The sequence below is a fragment of the Schistocerca serialis genome, chromosome 8 (assembly GCF_023864345.2).
Source record: "Schistocerca serialis cubense isolate TAMUIC-IGC-003099 chromosome 8, iqSchSeri2.2, whole genome shotgun sequence".
NCBI classification, from domain to species: domain Eukaryota; kingdom Metazoa; phylum Arthropoda; class Insecta; order Orthoptera; family Acrididae; genus Schistocerca; species Schistocerca serialis.
Genome location: NC_064645.1, coordinates 177,832,509 through 177,851,474, shown reverse-complemented (window position 1 = coordinate 177,851,474; position 18,966 = coordinate 177,832,509). Strand labels below are relative to the sequence as shown.

Below are 18,966 nucleotides of genomic sequence, written 5' to 3'. Positions count from 1 at the left end.
ATTAATATATATATTTCTGTTATGCGCCATAAATCATAAGAAACACAACATATCTGTCATATTTATCACAAGAGAATTCAGCGACTGTATTGATATTTAATGATTTTTCATTGCACTTTATTTACACTTGAGTAGTATCGATTACACTCACCCATCTTCAGATCTATGTTGTCATATAAGCAACTTATCACGTCTATACAAGATGTATACAGAAGGGCACTCCACCTTCAGGCCACAAGTGGCCCATCGGGACCATCCGACCGCCGTGTCATCCTCAGCTGAGGATGCGCATAGGAGGGGGTGTGGTCAGCACCGCTCTCCCGGTCGTTATGATGGCTTTCTTTGACCGGAGCCGCTACTATTCGGTCGAGTTGGCATCACGAGGCTGAGTGCACCCCAAAAAATGGCAACAGCACATGGCGGCCCGGATGGTCACCCATCCAAGTGCCGGCCACGCCCGACAGCGCTTAACTTCGGTGATCTGACGGGAACCGGTGTAGCCACCGCGGCAAGACCGTTGCCATGTATGCAGAGGGGTCCAAAAAATGTGTCCACTGTTTAGAAGTCCATAAGTGGCAAACTAATTGACAGAGTTGTCTCATCTTTGGTACTGTAATAGTTTGTAGTTGCGCCAATCGCCACACAAGCGTTGTACTGCGTTGTTTTGTTTTGTCAGATGACAGTCGCCAGATAGTCAGTGTTTTGTTCTTAGCTGCACCTTAGTTACTCGAGTAAACATGGCTGGCGCAAGCCTTACATTCGATGAAAGGAAGTAAGTTTTGAAGTGGTATTTTAAGTACGAAAATATTAATGAGGTTCAACGGCAATGGCGAAATGAGTATCAAACAGATCCACCGACACGTTTAACGATTCGTCGCATTCGAGACAAATTTGAAGCCGAAGGCTGTGTTAAACAGGTACGCAAACAACGATCTGGACGACCTGTAACAGTAACAAGTCCAGCTAACTCTCGTCGTGTGTTACAACAATTCACTCGCTCACCACAGAAGACTGTGAGATAGTGTGCCCATGAAACTGGAGTGAGTCGCTCAAGTCTTCGGCGAATTTTGAAGACAGCAAAGTTTAAGTGCTACATCCCACGATGCCTACACGGAATGAACAAGGACGACCCAGATCGTAGAATGGAGTACTGCGAGTGGTTTACTAACATCGTGCGCAACGGCGAAGAGTCAGATATACAACGTGGCGTGAAATATTGTTATGGAAAATAATAAGCGATACGACATCATTTTTTCAAAATGAGTATTGCCTGGAGACATTTATCAGAACAGATTATGAAGTTCCCTATGTCATGGAAGTACCCATATCCTGCAGTTGCTAATTTTCTTGATGTGAACTGTAGATTTTGACGTTGGTCCTGTTTACTCCACCCCAGTATTTGGAATACCGGCTAAATTCTTATTTAAATGCCTTCTCTGTAAGATATCACACTGGACGCGGGCGACCGTTCCCAAATTTACAATTTCTTGTAACAACTTTTCATCAGATTAGTTATAATAATAATTACTGAAACTTGAACCAGCACAGATATCGTAAAATAAGGACGTACTTCATAAAAGATACCGTAGATTTTATTCAACGTTTGAACTAAGTCAATTGTTCTTTTCTGCCGTAACAGGAGATATGGGACAGAAGGTGAGATATCAAACACTATCAGCCCATATCGCAACTATGACACGCTCCTTAACGAAGATTATCTCTATGCCCTGTGTGCGTGTTTCTAGAGTTTAGTGGCGCTCAACGGCTAGGTTATCAGTGCCAATCTGGATTTTATTTTATTAACACAACTCTCCGTTATTTACATCATTACAGTCACTGTTTACAGGTTTAAGTCATACATGGCGACATAGATACTGCATTAGGAATGAAACAAGACAGACCTTTAACAACGAACGTGTGACAAGATAGTGACAAAATTCTGTGATGCTTAAATATTATGCAAATCAGGATCATCAGTGGAACAGCTGTCGCGAGTATAATTGAAGTTGAGAACCATATTCTCGTCCTGAGCTGTATGACCTGGGTCCTGCCTCAATGGAGCTAGACGTCTGGTCGGCAACATTGCAAATACCAACAGACACAAAAACATCGTACTTTTACCCAAAGGTAGACTCGTAATTCCATTACAGGCCAAACTGTAACGTATAGCGTACCTCAAAACTGTTGTACAAATTCTACTTCTGGAAACGATGCACCTTTGAAGTTCATGGTAAAAACCTGAACTGACAAACCTTAAGGTGTAGTTGAACAGCGACTCGTGAGATTTTACTGAAAAGAGCCTACTGTAAATGGCGGAAATTTGAAGTCAACGTTTTTGGAAGGTCATTTCTTACTCTCTTGCGGAGAAAACTCTGCGATTAGCATCCGTGAGAAGTTGAAACCCTATGCCACTGTAGGGTTCGGGTAACGAAAGAGAAATAAATGTAAATTGGAACCACTGAATCAGTCCCAGAGGCGTTCATAGAGAGCACAATCTGTAGCTGATAGTACTGAAAGGTAAGAATATAAAATTTTAACTAGTCACAAATGAACAGTATTTAGTATGTAAAGTTTTTGGTTATATTATATTACCACTATCTTTTTATGTAAGACAAAATTTGTTAAAAATCATGTAAAAAGGTTTTGGGGTTATCATTTAAATTCAATAAATATGGGTGGTTATGTCATACTGTTCGTTGCTTGTGTACGTGCCTTACTCATAAACCGGCCGGAGTGACCGAGCGGTTCTAGGCGCTACAGTCGGGAACCGCGCGACCGCGACGGTCGTAGGTTCGAATCCTGCCTCGGGCATGGATGTGTGTGATGTCCTTAGGTTAGTTAGGTTTAAGTAGTTCTAAGTTCTAGGGGACTGATGACCTCAGAAGTTAAGTCCCATAGTGCTCAGAGCCTTATTCATAACCACGATGGACCAGACCTAAGAAACGAGTCCTTTAATTTGCACATATACATTATGTTACTCCGTATCAGCAATAAAGCCAAAAGCATAGGACGTATCGAAAAGAACTCCCTGAGTCGGCAACCGACTCACGAGCACCAGAAGAGTACGTTCCTGCTGCTCAGATACATTAACGTGAATGCTACGTTCGAGGAAGTTCGCTATAGACTTACAAGGGGAATAGCTAGCTTGTTGTTTTACAAACGTAAAGTCGTGATGGAATCGACCTCATAGAACGTTGTCTGCTGACACACAAAAAAAATTCAATCTCACTCAGCGTAGAAAATATTTTTAATGTAGCCTAACACAGTAGGAAGTTTTGCACTCGCAGTCATGAAGTACAGGGTTATTACAAATGATTGAGGCGATTTCACAGCTCTACAATAACTTTATTATTTGAGATATTTTCACAATGCTTTGCACACACATACAAAAACTCAAAAAGTTTTTTTAGGCATTCACAAATGTTCGATGTGTGCCCCTTTAGTGATTCGGCAGACATCAAGCCGATAATCAAGTTCCTCACACACTCGGCGCAGCATGTCCCAAAAAATGAGTTCGAAAGCATCGATGATGCGAGCTCGCAGTTCTGGCACGTTTCTTGGTAGAGGAGGTTTAAACACTGAATCTTTCACATAACCCCACAGAAAGAAATCGCATGGGGTTAAGTCGGGAGAGCGTGGAGGCCATGACATGAATTGCTGATCATGATCTCCACCACGACCGATCCATCGGTTTTCCAATCTCCTGTTTAAGAAATGCCGAACATCATGATGTAAGTGCGGTGGAGCACCATCCTGTTGAAAGATGAAGTCGGCGCTGTCGGTCTCCAGTTGTGGCATGAGCCAATTTTCCAGCATGTCCAGATATGCGTGTCCTGTAACGTTTTTTTCGCAGAAGAAAAAGTGGCCGTAAACTTTAAACCGTGAGATTGCACAAAACACGTTAACTTTTGGTGAATTGCGAGTTTGCTGCGCGAATGCGTGAGGATTCTCTACCGCCCAGATTCGCACATTGTGTCTGTTCACTTCACCATTAAGAAAAAATGTTGCTTCATCACTGAAAACAAGTTTCGCACTGAACGCATCCTCTTCCAAGAGCTGTTGCAACCGCGCCGAAAATTCAAAGCGTTTGACTTTGTCATCGGGTGTCTGGGCTTGTAGCAATTGTAAACGGTAAGGCTTCTGCTTTAGCCTTTTCCGTAAGATTTTTCAAACCGTCGGCTGTGGTACGTTTAGCTCCCTGCTTGCTTTATTCGTCGACTTCCGCGGGCTACGCGTGAAACTTGCCCGCACGCGTTCAACCGTTTCTTCGCTCACTGCAGGCCGACCCGTTGATTTCCCCTTACAGAGGCATCCAGATGCTTTAAACTGCGCATACCATCGCCTAATGGAGTTAGCAGTTGGTGGATCTTTGTTGAACTTCGTCCTGAAGTGTCGTTGCACTGTTATGACTGACTGATGTGAGTGCATTTCAAGCACGACATACGCTTTCTCGGCTCCTGTTGCCATTTTGTCTCACTGCGCTCTCGAGCGGTCTGGCGGCAGAAACCTGAAGTGCGGCTTCAGCCGAACAAAACTTTATGAGTTTTTCTACGTATCTGTAGTGTGTCGTGACCATATGTCAATGAATGGAGCTACAGCGAATTTATGAAATCGCTTCAATCATTTGTAATAGCCCTGTATATAAATGCCTCAGCAAATTGCTTTGCTTCGTTGTATGCTACAAACCTCGAATACGACAGTTAAACAAGAGCAACCACGTAACGAAATACAATATGGTAATATGTGTTCACAGCGTAGAGTCGCTGCTTTAACTAATAACACAAAACAGAGAGCGACGCAGGGGTGTAACGTTGTTTGTTTACGACATCACTTAATTCCCACGCGAGTAAAATTACCGAGCGTAACTGCACATTACTATGACGCTGCACTCTCCATCCCGTAGCTGGGCGATTCACTTCCTCGAATAGCCACCTACATGTTAGTTTTCGTGATGTCCCTAAATAACCGAAGGCAAATTCTTCTTTGTCCAAGGACATCGGAAAGTATCAAGAGACTCCAGTGTGGAGGATAATCAGTTCCATGAACTCCTCTAGTGTTACGCCGGCGATGAGGGGCACTATAAAAGGAAGAAAAAAAAAAAGAGCACAAATGAGTAGCGTGGATGATGTTAGGAAGAATTCCGCTAACAGCTGGTGAAATTGTTCTTTATTCAAACAAAACCGGTTTCGCAGCCTAAAACCGCATCATTAGGTGCAAACTACTCGTTGAAAAGCAAAGTGTCAACATTTTGTAGACATGGATCATAGGCATATCCGTTGTTCCTAGTGAAAATCTACTATTCGGTGAATGTTGAGAATACTGTGACTAGCGAAAGGTAACGAAGACGTGCTCTATTTACATAGGAGAAATTGCTGATAGGTGAAACTTGTGCTTACAGAGCCATGTTTTAAGATCTGCCTGCATCTAAAAAGAAAAGAAAGAAAAATATTTTATAGTGTGAGGACGCTAAAATCTTTTAAAGGGACCGGACTGACGATAAAACATTGACACTGCTAACATTATTAGTCGTAGCACTATGCAAATTTCTATGTGGATTGTATCAGGTGGCACTGTCTTACCGGTGTGACGGCAGGGTGACCCTCAGTTGAGAAAAGTAAAAGCGGCCCGCACGAACGAAAAAGAGAGACTAACTTGCAGGTGGAACGGAAGTTATCCATGTGGACCGACGCCTACGAGAAAGTAGGCCGAGCTTGCTCGCTCAACTCAACGACAAACTGTTTTTCTACACGTTATAACTCGTAACTGGGTTTGTATGTACAAACGAGATCGCATCTTCTACTGGAATCCACTGTTATGGAATTTTACTGTTATTATAACCACAATGATAGAAAGTGCATGGACCTATTAATGATTTTTCGCAGCTGTACTGCGTTACAATAAAATTAAAGTCATGTCAAAATCGCCGGCCGGGGTGGTCGAGCAGTTCTAGGCGCTACAGTCTGGAACCGCGTAGCCGGCCGGTGTGGCCGTGCGGTTAAACGCGCTTCATCTGGAACCGCGTGACCGCTACGGTCGCAGGTTCAAATCCTGCCTCGGGCATGGATGTGTCTGATGTCCTTAGGTTAGTTAAGTTTAATTAGTTCTAAGTTCTAGGCGACTGATGACCTCAGAAGTTATGTCGCATAGTGCTCAGAGCCATTTGAACCTTTTTTTTTCTGGAACCGCGTAACCGCTACGGTTGCAGGTTCGAATCCTGCCTCGGGCATGGATGTGTGTGATGTCCTTAGGTTAGTTATGTTTAGTTACTTCTAAGTTCTAGGGGACTGAAGACCTCAGGAGTTAAGTCCCATAGTGCTCAGAACCATTTGAACCATGACAAAATCATTATCAGTTACATAAGGCATCACGTATTGTATGAAATGAAGACTGTTACGCAGAAGAGACTAAATGATAGAAACAAGCCGTCATGAAATGAAGACTGTTACGCAGAAGAGACTAAATGATAGAAACAAGCCGTCATACCATTTACGCCGAGAATTGATTTTAAATTGTGTTGTACAAGTGGTAATCAGTAATACTTTATAATAGCAGATTCCATTAGAAGATGCCATCCTCGTTGGTACGTACTACCCAGTTGCCAGTTAACGGGTTTAGAAACGTATTTCTTCTGCTGAGTTAAGCGAGCGAGTGAGCTCAGTCCTGCCTTCGTGACGTAAGCGCCGCGGCCTGTCTATCTCGTGGGCTAGATGTGGACAGTGTGACGTAATACACTCCTGACTAGGAGCGCTGGGTAGCTATCTTTACCAGAGAGAATAATACAGAATTTTATTACGTACTAATACCTAATCATCTAAATGATCAGAATTATCCAGAATGCCGTGTGCTTTAATTCTAATAGTTCATTCAACCTGAACTGATCGTTTTATTTTTGATATCTAAAAATTTCTACTTCCTGTAACATATCGAAAACATGGCTTTTTTTCTTTTTTTTATGGAGTATTTTTAAATTTTCTGAACGGCTTGTGATGCTGTGCCGCTCTTCGTGTAAGGGTGCTGATAATGCAGATCAGGGGATTATTTGAGTTAACGTGTTGCCGAAATCTTATGCGAAATGACCTACAGGTTTTCTGCATATGTTTCTTAGGTCAATAATTCCATGTAATTCAGTATACATCCGCATTATTTGACCTGCTTCCCACAGCTTTTCCCTTGTGCCTGAATATTCTACCTAGATTCGAAGAAATAAAATGAGCTCGAATAACCACTTAGAACTAAAGCACCATAGCATTCTGGATAGTTATGATTGTTTATACGATTAGGTACTAATACGAAATAAAATTTTGTATTATACTGGCCTGTAAAGATAACGATCGCGCACTCATAATCATGAGTATATGACGTCACACTGTCCACGTGGATAGCTTCCATTCCACCTCCCTGCTAGTCTCCCTTTTCATTCATTCGTGTGGTCCACTTTTACCTTTCCCAGTCACACTGGAAACACACTGCCACATGATACAATCCACACAGTAATTTGCATAGTGCCACGACTTATCATGTTAGCAGTGACAATGTTTTATCATCAGTGTGGTCCCTTTAAAAGCTTTTAGCGACCTCACGCTGTAAAATATTTTTCTTTCTTTTCTTTTTAGATGCAGGTAAATCTTAAAACATGGCTGTGTAACCGCAAGTTTCACCAATTGGTGTCCGTCCCCGGTAGCTGAGTGGTCAGCGTGACAGAATGTCGATTCTAAGAGCCCGGGTTCAATTTCCGGTTGGAACGGAGATTTGCTCCGCCCAGGGACTGGGTGTTGTGTTGTCCTCATCATCATCATTTTATCCCCATCGACGCGCAAGTTGCCACAGTGGCGTCAAGTCGAAAAACTTGCACCAGGCGAACGGTATACTCTACGGGAGACACTTGTCACACGACATTTTATTTACCTATCAGTAATATGTCCTGAATGAATAGAGCACGTTTTCGTTACCTTTCGCTCGCATAAGTATTCTCAATAGTCACTGAGTAGTATATTTTGACTAGGAGCTATGAGCTTGCCTAGGATCTTTTAACATTGTGAGTGTATTTTATACATTTCTTTATTAACTGTAGTGTCCACAGAACGCGGTGACACTGTACTTTGGTTTTTGCCACGTAAGTAGCACCTGGTTTTGCGGCTTCAGGTTGCGAAACCGGTTGTGTTTTAATGAAGAACAATTTCGCTAGTTGTTAGAGCAATTCTTCCTAATATTGTGCCCTTCAACAGCTGCGGATGCCCAGAATATAAAAGACTCTGCAACAGTGTACATCGCACTTGCCGGAAGTAACTATAGAAAAGTCGACAGAATCTTGGAGTGACAAAATTTTGAATGTGTATTTCGTCTACGCCCTAAAACAATTACATTACTACAGTAGAGGATGATACAGGCGCTCTAAAACCTCGAGTCCACCAAGTCCCTTGCCATTGCAACAAAGCAATCACTGGGGAAACGGCACGCACATGCTGTAGATTACGACAAGAGCAAGATACTTCGGCAGTCTTCCTTCTTTAAGATTTCTTTATTAAAGAGATCCCTGGAATTAGGGTTCAAAATGGTCTAATCAACAACAATAGTGAAACACCCCCTTTGAAAAATTAATGAATTACTGCGCTGATAAACCTCTACGTTATTTGATTTTCAAACAGCTGAGCTAAACTGAACGTATTCAGACATTACTCTCTTTGCTTATTCTGATCAACACTAAACTAACACACAATATTTTTAGCGCAACGCAATCTGACTTTCAAAAATCCCTACAAAAGAATGGCCCTGACTAACAATAACCTATAACTTTCATGAATCACTTACCTCGCAAAAATCTTCGTTACTCGAACTACTGCAGTAGAGCGAGCGTCAATATTGCCAGCTAAATAAAAGATCCTAACTACTGAAGGCACTAAATACTGATAGGCATAGTTAGCAAATGAAAGATTTTGATAGAGAACAAACAATATATTTAGCTTAATAATGTTATATATCAGTTCATGATATACAGTATTACAAATTTCCTCTTTCTGATAGACACACCTCCAGATCGTCCGCTGCCATCTCTCTCCCCACATCCACCACTGCTGGCAGCTCACCTACAACTGCGCAACGCTACGCGCTGTTCACATCCAACTGCCCAACACTACAATAGCGAATATTCCTACAATGCTCATCTGCCACAGACTGCACACACCACAGTCAGTGATTTTCTTACATAGCGCTACGTGGCGTTACCAACATAAAAACCTAAACAGCCTACTTACAGTAGTGGTGTACACCGGAGTCAGGTGTGGAACTCCGCAATGAGCCTAGAAGAAGAGAGAAGATGCCGTATAGCGAGGTCTGCATCCGATAGCAATACACCGGAGACCAGAACTCGGAGCCGGGTGCCGCTTCCCCCCACCACCGCCACTATCCATTGTGGTGGCCGCACTGACAGAGATAGGAGTGGAGTGGTCGACGAGGTAACGGCCAGGACGCCGCGCTTTCAGTGACCTAGCGAGCGAGGGGTAACAGTCGTTAGGGACCACCAGAAGATGGGAAAGATTACGTCTGCCGAAATTTCGTAAAGGAATTACGACGTGACCTGGGAAGACACACGAGAATTCTACAAGTTACAAGAATTATCATATCGCATATATGTTTATTGCTTCCAGGTCAGCAGAATTCCTTCTCTTTGTCTAAAACATTGGCCCCAATTTAAATATACAGTTTGTTACTTATCAGATATCTGACGTTCTTCATTACTTTCGTACCGTATTTCATTGTGTTTCTATCAACTCGTCCTGTGCGCCCGGCAGACCGTTAATTCCGTTTCACACGTCCATAATCCTCTCTCATTTTCACTGAGGATGGTAATGAATTAAGAGAACCGCATCAGTGATATCCTTTCACCTAGATTTTTAATCGGCTGCTCAACGTTTGTTTTGTTTCCCCCATTGTTTCTTCGTCGTAGGTATTAGGCAGTAGGGGACAAAACTGCATCCTTGACATATAAAATTCTTTAATCCGAACATGATTCTACTGGTCTCCCATTCCTGTTGTCCCCTCGTCCAAAGAGAGCCACGACGTTGGGATCAAGGATTTACTTCAAATTGTGAACACCTTTAGTAGGCCATTGAAAAAACAGAATGTGCAAGCAGTAATGTGCACTACTCTGGCAACTCCGAGAAAATCGGAAGAGACGTTTACCGAGCCAGGTGGCGCAGTGGTTAGCACACTGGACTCGCATTCGAGAGGACGACGGTTCAATCCCGCGTCCGGCCATCCTGAGTTAGGTTTTCCGTGGTCTCCCTAAATCGCCCCAGGCAAATGCCGGGATAGTTCCTTTGAAAGGACAGGGCGATTTCCTTCCCCGTCCTTCCCTAATCCGATGAGACCGCTAACCTCGCTGTCTGGTCTCCACCCCCAAACAACCCATCCCCGCAAGAGAAGTTTTAACATGTCTCTTATGTAACTGATGTATCTGTGCGCCGAGGCCGAATGGTTCATGGTGGGCAAGGGGATAGAGTTCGAACTTCGTAAAACAAATGTGAATGGGGCAACTGTTCGACTCCCGCTCAAATCTTCATTTTGTAGTGCTAGTGTAAATTCTGTGATATTCAAAAAAATTGGATCTACACTATTCGTTCTTGCTACATTAGAAACGTGTCACCGCTATGCAGGTTAGCTGCCAAATGGGGCCTGCATCGTGTCTGCAGCTCGAAGCATCGCAGTGCAAAGTAGTTCCTGGTACTTAACAGATTGCATGTTTAAGGGATTTCGCAATCACTACAGGGATACATTTTCAGGAAAGCTGTATGGGTATCTTAGTTTACTTTTCCAAAGTTATAAATATCTTTGTTGCAATAATTAAATTTAATTAAAAATAATAAGCAGTCAAATAACATGCAATTCACTAAACCTTCATGCACATACACGTGTCTTTTTAAATTATATTACCTCTCAAATGTCACATAAATTACATAAGATGACCAGTGATGAAATAAATATAGATCAAATATTTAGTTTGAGCGGGAGTCGAACCGTCGCCTCTTACACGTCCGTTTTACTTAGATTTTTTTTGTGATCTCATTTTGTTCCCTATTGTTCGTTGAATTTGTTCGGGGCGGACGTCCGATGACACCCTTTCCGGTCGTTCGTTCATCCGTTCATTCGGTTTTTTTCTTTTTTTTCTTTTTTTCTTTTATTGCAGATGATAGCTAACCCTCTGACCGAACACGCTGATCTACCGTGCCGGCAAAGAACAACACAAACACACACCCATGCCCGAGGGAGGTGTCGAACCTCCGGCGGGAGGGTCCGCGCAATCCGTGACATGGCGCCTCTAACCGCGCGGCCATTCCTCGCGGCCCAAGCTCGAACACTAACCACTTTACTACCTCAAACAGTAACTTCGAACATTTACGCAAACATACATCAGTTGCATAATAGACACGTAAAACTTCTCTTGCAATTTTTTCGGAGCTGCCAGAGTAGTGGACCTTACTACATACACGTGATGTTGTTTTAGCGCCCGACTAAACCTGTACAAAGTTTGAAGTAAATCTGTTATCCAAAAGTCGTTGCCTCCCCTAGCAAGTTCTTGAACATACAGGGTGATTCAAAAAGAATACCACAACTTTAAAAATGTGTATTTAATGAAAGAAACATAATATAACCTTCTGTTATACATCATTACAAAGAGTATTTAAAAACGTTTTTTTCACTCAAAAACAAGTTCAGATATGTTCAATATGGCCCCCTCCAGACACACGAGCAATATCAACCTGATACTCCAACTCGTTCCACACTCTCTGTAGCATGTCAGGCGTAACAATTTGGATAGCTGCTGTTATTTCTCGTTTCAAATCATCAATGCTGGCTGGGAGAGGTGGCCGAAACACCATATCCTTAACATACCCCCATAAGAAAAAATCGCAGGGGGTAAGATCAGGGCTTCTTGGAGGCCAGTGATGAAGTGCTCTGTCACGGGCTGCCTGGCGGCCGATCCATCGCCTCGGGTAGTTGACGTTCAGGTAGTTACGGACAGATAAGTGCCAATGTGGTGGCGCTCCATCCTGCTGAAATCCGAATTGTTGTGCTTCTTGTTCGAGCTGAGGGAACAGCCAATTCTCTAACATCTCCAGGTACTGTAGTCCAGTTACAGTAGCACCTTCGAAGAAAAAGGGACCGAAAACTTTATTGGCTGAAATGGCGAACAAATGTACAACTAAATGAAACTTTATAGCTCCCTTAATTCGCCGACAGATAGTGCTTAGCTCTGCCTTTTGTCGTTGCAGAGTTTTAAATTCCTAAAGTTGTGGTATTCTTTTTGAATCACCCTGTATTATGAATTACCTGTCTTTCCATAAGGCTAATACCTACTTTTCTGATAATTTCAAACATCTTACGCTGTCGAACGCTTTTACTAGGTCGACAAGCACTATGGATTTTTTCTTGACTTTTCTTACTTTTTGCCTCCATTACGAAATTTAACATCAGCACTCACCCCTTTGTGCGTTTTCCCTTCCCTGTCGCCAATCCAATCGTCATGCAACAGGCTGGAAAGATTAATGCAGTTTTCCAGCATGAGCCGTAGTTGTGTCCAGCTCTTCGAAAAGCGCGCCAGACGGAGTGCTTTCGCTTCGCGTCTAGTGTTTGCGGTGGCGCTTTCGGTTTGGCGTGCTGTTTGGATCGCTACCGCCCTCTGGTGGGAGGTGGAGAAAGTGTACGGTCACGTGACGACCCAGGAGTACGTACTGGGCTCTGTGACCGCGAGAAGTGGTGGCGCGAGCGGGTCCCTGTTGTTGGGGGTCGTCAACTGCTCGCCACGTGCTTTGGCCGACCTCTTGGCTGTCAGAGGCTAAGTGTGCCTTATCCGCATGTACGTGGCTTATGAAGCTTAGAAGCCGTGGTGCAGGAGATCAGCGCATGGGACCGTACGTCCTCTTATCGGCCGTTGAAACCACTGGCAACGGGTGGATTTGACGAGCATAAGGAAGTGCAACGTGTTCCCGGCGCTGTGGTGGAGTGTGAGAAGTTGAGTACTGTTTTTGTGTATGAGTTTCTTCAACAGTGGTTTGTAGGGGTCTTCCCACCACAGTTTTCGTTTGCCTGTCCGCAGGAATGTGGTAATTGCTTCTTCGTTGGCCCGTTTCATTCACACCTTGATTGGGTGATTTGGGGTCGGTGTCGTGTGTCTCTGTGGTTCAGAGTCTGTACAGGCACCGCCCTTGCTACATCTTCTGGTTTTGGGAAACTCGGGGAGATGGTGGCTTGTAATGCAAGTTTTGGGTCTGATCTGCTGTGGCCCTGTAGACCACCAATAAATATTCCGATTGTTGTGATCTGGGCCCCTTTAGTCGTTCAAATGGCTCTTAGCAGTATGGGACTTAACATCTGTGGTCATCAGTCTCCTAGAACTTAGAACTACTTAAACCTAACTAACCTAAGGACATCACACACATCCATGCCCGAGGCAGGATTCGAACCGGCGACTGTAGCGGTCGCGCGGTTGCAGACTGAAGTGACTAGAACCGCTCGGCCACCGCGGTCGGCCCTTTAGTCGTGTCACTCCCTCTCCGAGCTAAGGAAAATGTTTTTGGGAACTACCTTCAGTGTGAAGGTATGTGTGTTGGCTTATTCACATTTATCTTGTAACAACTGACAGGTGTAATATAAGTTATTTAATTGGCAAGAGACAACTATTTTAACTTTAGTACATAATAGCTACTTAAAGTCTTTTTTTGTTTTTTCAAGGAATTGTTCCCATATATATATATATATATATATATATATATATATATATATATATATATACGATAAGTTTAAAATCTTGTTATTGGGAAGTTGTTGACGTCATACCTTGAAATCTCCTTTCCATAAAGAAATTTGTCTGCTCTTGGAAACTGATTTAGAATTTTTTTTTAAATGGCAAGCTTAAAAATTTATTATTGAGAAAGTCTTTTAAAATAAAAAGGTATCTTTAGCAGTGTGGGTTATTTCATCAGCACCTCCTGCCCCGTACTTCCACGATAACGTTTCGGAATAACGTGTGTACTTGAGTTGTTTGTGAACCTCCCTAATTGATGGTTCACAGCTAATATGAATTATATGTACTGGAAATCTGAAACAACAAAAGTAATGTATCTATCCGTTTGATGAGAACATGGCGCACACAAGTAGAGCGGCTTCGGCTGCCGCGGCGTGTTCGTCACGCTTGTGCCTGGCAGTAACCACCGAGAAGATTGCGGCGCCGGCACGACCGTGACGTCACGGGTTGATTCGCGGGACGCCGGCTGTTGCTCTTGGTTAATCGCATTAGGAAAGACATAAATTTGCGGGCTGGGAATACATTTGGAGGGAGCGGCGCTGCCGTGGGGCGGCCGCCGGCGCAACGAGGGCGCGAGTCTCAGCTGACGGCTCCGGCCGCTTAGCGGCGCTGCGAGCGCGCCCGGGCCCAACCCGGACCGTTATTAACTGAATTAAGTTCACGCGAGGTTGGCGAGGGGAAGGGGGCGGCGTGGGGGAGGGTGGCTTTAGCGCCAGGCAGCGGCGATATTACGGATGGCGCGAGCGAACAAGGCGAAGGAAACTCGAGACGCAACACCGGCGCAGGGCTGGATGAAATTAGTATTTAGCAGTAACAGGAGGAACGAGCGCAACAAACGGCCCTGAGAGGCAGCGGGCAACGGAGTGAAGGCAGAGAAAGAGAGAGAGAAAGAGGGAGAGGTGGGGATGGGGGTGGATGGGAGAACAGCACAGGGTCCTGGCGTTGTGGAAGGCAGCCTATATTGACCCGAGATTCGGTGCGCTCCTGGCTATACACACAACTCTACTAACCCATCTTTTGCGTTCTCGCGTTCTGAGCAGCTCACTTCAAAATGTGTGGAAAATGTTGTACCCCGACTTCAAAGAAGCCTTCGATAAAGTAAACGAATACAGGCTATGATAAATTATGAGTCTCAGAGACTACCCCGCCATTTAAGTAAAATACAGGAAAGGAAATACGGGACAGTCTATATTTTAACCAATACTGGGAGGACTAAGAATATTGAATTAATAAGTACTCAAGGAAAAAGACAAGGATGTAACATTTAATCCTCTTTATTTTACATACATAAATTGTACTGAAATGTAAACGAGCCGGAGGCTGTAAAATGGAAAGCACTGAAATGATCGTAACGTCGTTCCTTGTGGAAGAAGATGCTGTCACTATGAGAGCGCTTAAGGTCCCAAACATCTACACCTACATATATACTCCATTAGCCACCAAGCGGTGTGTGATGGAGGGTACAATTCGCGCCAAAGACATATTTCCCCCCCTTGCGGATCGCTTGAGGAAACAACGACTGTCTGAACGCCTCAGTACGATCTCTTATTTCCCTTACCTTTGAATGATGATCGTTACGTGATTTGAAAGTTGGTGCTAATAATATATGCTCTACATTCTCGGTGAAGATTGGATTTCGGAATTTCTGTTTAGCGCGTCGTCTGTCTGCAAGTGTGTCCCACTCCAACCTTTCTATGAGATTTGTAACGCTCTCACGAGGGCTAAATGTACCAGTCACCAATCTTGCCGCTCTTCTTTGGACCTTCTCAATCTCTTGAATCAGACCCAATTGGTAAGGGTCCCATACAGACGAACAATACTCTAAGACTGGACGAACTAACGTCTTGTAAGCTACACTACTGGCCATTAAAATTGCTACACCACGAAGATGACGTGCTACAGACGCGAAATTTAACCGACAGGAATAAGATGCTGTCATATGCAAATGATTTGCTTTTCAGAGTATTCACACAAGTTTGTAGCCGGTGGCGACACCTACAACGTGCTGACATGAGGAAAGTTTCCAACCAATTTCTCATACACAAACAGCAGTTGACCGGTGTTGCCTGGTAAAACGTTGTTGCAATGCCTCGTGTAAGGAGGAGAAATGCGTACCATCACGTTTCCGACTTTGATAAAGGTCGGATTGTAGCCTATCACGATTGCGGTTTATCGTATCGCGACACTGCTACTCGCGTTGGTCGAGATCCAATGACTGTTAGCATAATATGGAGTCGGTGGGTTCAGGAGGGTATTACGGAACGCCGTGCTGGACCCCAAAGGCCTCGTATCACTAGCAGTCGAGATGACAGGCATCTTATCCGCATGGCTGTAACGGATCGTGCAGCCACGTCTCGATCACTGAGTAAACAGATGGGGACGTTTGCAAGACAACACCCATCTGCACGAACAGTTCGACGACGTTTGCAGCAGCATGGACTATCAGCTCGAAGACCATGGCTGCAGTTACCCTAGACGCTGCATCACAGACAGGAGCTCCTGCGATGGTGTACTCAACGACGAACCTGGGTGCACGAATGGCAAAATATTGATCCAATGTATACCCGTTTATCATTTGCATTTCTTCTTGGTGTAGAAATTTTAATGGCCAGTAGTGTATTTCCTTTGTTGAAGGACTGCACCGCTTCAGGATTCTACCAATAAACGGCAATCTAGAGTTCGCCTTACCCGTTACTTGTGGAATCTGATCATTCCATTTGAGATCATTTCGAATAGTCACACCCAGATTCTTGACTGCTGTTACCGCTTCCATAGACTGATCATTTATTTTGTACTCAATACATTAATGGGGATTTTCGCCTTGTTATACGCAGTAGGTTACACTTACTTAATATTGAGAGATAACTGCCAGTCATTACACCACGCGTTTATTTTCTGCAAATCCTCATTGATTTGTTCACAACTTTCGTGTGATACTACTTTCCTGTATACTACAGCGTCTTCGGCAAACAGTCTAAGGCCGCTGTCAATACCATCAACCAGGTCGTTTATGTAAATCGTAAAAAACAGAGGACGTATTACTCTCCCCTGGGGCACACCTGAAGTTACACTTATTTCTGTTGAAGTTACCCCGTTCACGATGACATACTGCTCCCTGTCTCTTAGAAAACATTCTATCCAACCGCATATGTCATTGGATAGACCGTAAGCCCTCACTTTTTGTAGCAAGCGACAGTGCGGAACTGAACGCCTTTCGAAAGTTGAGAAATACGGCATCAATCTGGGAGCCGGTATCTAGAGCCTGTTGTAAATCATGCACAAAGAGGGCCAGCTGTGTCTCGCATGACCGCTGTTTCCTAAAACCGTGCTGGTTTCTGAAGATGAGCTTTTCAGAGTCTAGAAAGGTCATTATGTCTGAACACAAAATATGTTCGATGGCGCTAGAGCGACTCGAGCACACAACCACATGACGTCAGAGCGAGCACGACTGCCTTCCGGTTGCCTCCAGCACACAGTCGCACTGAAACTACTGAGATGGATGTCTCAAAAGAAGAGCAAACGAGTGCGTTTCTTGACAACAAAAAGAGTGTGGGAAAGGAAATTCATCGAAGGATGACACAAATGTACAGCGAGCCACACAGATTTCCTTGGGTCATGGAGTGGCCGACGATGCACGGCTCGCAATACGAGATCGCATTTTCGCCACCATTGTTCAGCAGGTGGATGCCCTCGTTGTTCAGAATCGGACACTTGCGGTAGCAGCCATTTCTGCAGAGGTCGGACTGAGCGGCGGAAGTTTTCACGTCATCATTAAGGGGAGATTGAGAATTCTAAATGTGTGCGCCAAAGGATGCCTCACAGTCTTCAGTAAACACGAGAAGCACACTGAAAGGGGCTCTCTCAGAACTACTCCGAGGTAGCGAATGAGTGCCAGCCAATTTCCGCTGAGGACCAGACATGGCGCCATCACTTCGAACCCGAGTGAAAACGACAACGTTTTGAGTGGAAGCATGAAGGTTCGAAGCCATCCAAAACGTACTGCACCCTTTGATCTTCTTTTGAAGCCTCAGTTTCACTTTTTTCAGCATGGCTTGATGCAGTGAGCTGTCGATGCATGAACATTCTCCAACTGACAAGCAGATGGGCGTCATTGGCCCTCTTGCTGCAAGTTTTGGACCTCAGCACTATTATAGAGAGTGTATCTTCTGCTGGCAAAGACTACCTTGTTGGTTTCTTTTTGAGTGCACCTGTACACATTGATATAACAAAAGTCTTACGATACCTGTTATGGCCGAGCGGTTCTAGGCACTATAGTTTGGAACCGCGCGGCCGCTATGGTCGCAGGTTAGAATCCTGCCTCGGGCATGGATGTGTGTGATGTCCTTAGGTTAGTTAGGTTTAAGTAGTTCTAATTTCTAAGGGACTGATGACCTCAGTAGATAAGTACCATAGTGCTCAGAGCCATTTCAACCATTTTTGATACCTGCTAATACCGTGTGGGTCCTTTTCTGTAGCGTAATGCAGCAACTCCCCGTGGCATGGTTTCAGCAAGTCTTTGGACGTCACTCGCAGAAATATCGAGCCATGTCACCTCTACAGCCTTCCGTAGTTAATAAGGTGTTGCCGGAGAAGGATATTGTGCACAAAATGACCTCTCGATTATGTGTCATAAATGTTCGATGGGATTCACTTCGAGAGATCTGGGTGGCCAATTCATTCACTATGACTGTTCATGGCCTATTGTCATCCATAAGAATTTCATTGTTCTTTGGTAACATGAGGTCCATGAATGGCTGCAAATGGTCTCCAAGTATCCGAACACAACCAGAACCCAGACCATTTAATGTAAACACAGCCCACACCATTATGGAGCCACCACCAGCTTGCACACTTCCTTGTTGACAAATTTATTCCATGGCTTCGTGATACCTGAGCCACACTCGATCCCCACCATCAGTTCCTACCAATTTAAATCTGGACTCATCCTCCCAGGCCACGGCTTTCCAGTCGTCTAGGGTCCAGCGATAGGGCCACGAGCCCAGGAGAGGCGATTCAGGTGATGTCGTTCTATTAGCAAAAGCACTCGCATCGGTCGTCTGCTGCGATATCCCGTTAAAACCGAAATTCGCCTAATGTATACGTTCATTGCACGTTCTGCATTGATTTCTGCGATTATTTCACGCAGTGTTGCTTTTCTGTTAGCA

General features: G+C 44.3%; 1 pseudogene; it reads right to left on the bottom strand.

The window, feature by feature from the left end:
* Nucleotides 1–404: 404 nt before the first annotated feature.
* LOC126417199 (5S ribosomal RNA) lies at nucleotides 405–522 on the bottom strand (annotated as a pseudogene).
* Nucleotides 523–18,966: the final 18,444 nt, after the last annotated feature.